Source organism: Galeopterus variegatus, unplaced genomic scaffold (assembly GCF_000696425.1).
Source record: "Galeopterus variegatus unplaced genomic scaffold, G_variegatus-3.0.2 Scaffold4, whole genome shotgun sequence".
NCBI lineage: Eukaryota > Metazoa > Chordata > Mammalia > Dermoptera > Cynocephalidae > Galeopterus > Galeopterus variegatus.
The window spans coordinates 557,151-557,975 of NW_007726115.1; positions in this window are offsets into that span (position 1 = coordinate 557,151).

Genomic DNA, 825 nt, shown 5'->3' on the forward strand with positions numbered 1-825 from the left:
TCGCGGCCGCCAGGGGGCGTAGGGCGTGCCGAGGGCCCGGCCGCCTGGCCCCGCCCCGCCGACCGCCCCGAGAAACTCCTGCGCCCCGCCCCGGGGTGTCCCCGCGTGAGTCACCTGGGCATTTCGGAAGCTGGGCCCAACGTCACATCCATGTGGAAATCGCAGTGATGGGAACTGGAAATGAAATCGGTTCTTTTTCGCAGCGTTTTTCTGCAGAAAATCATCAACTGTGGAGAAGAAGGGAAATAAGAAAGAAAGAAAACCCTAAAAACCACCCGGGCGCCCGGAACGCAGGTCTCGAGCCGGGTTTGAAAAGTTTAGACTGCGCACGTGACGAGCCCCTAGGGGACAGCCCTAGACAGGGCGCGGGAGGGGATTTCGAGAAAAAGAAGCAGTGACACCTCGGTCCGCAGCCCCATCATTCCTGCCAGCCCGGGAACCCCGACTGCGATGGAGGTCCCAGGTGGCGTCAGACCCCGCGGCCCCGCGGCCCCGCGGCCTTAGGCTTCGCAGGGACAAGGCCAGTCCTAGATAAAATTAGGAATCAGAACAGCCCCCGCCCTTACCTTCTCTACTTCTGCACACTAAGCGACAAGGTGACATCGCATTCAAGTAGCGTTTCAGTTTAGAAGCCACTTCTAGTCCATTACCGGGCTTACCTGTCTCCCTAAGGCTTATCAGGTGTTGATAATTAGTTCACCCCAGGGTGCCAGTGGCTAATTATCTCTCCCCCCCCCCCCCCCCCCCCCCCCCCCCCCCCCCCCCCCCCCCCCCCCCCCCCCCCCCCCCCCCCCCCCCCCCCCCCCCCCCCCCCCCCCCCCCCCC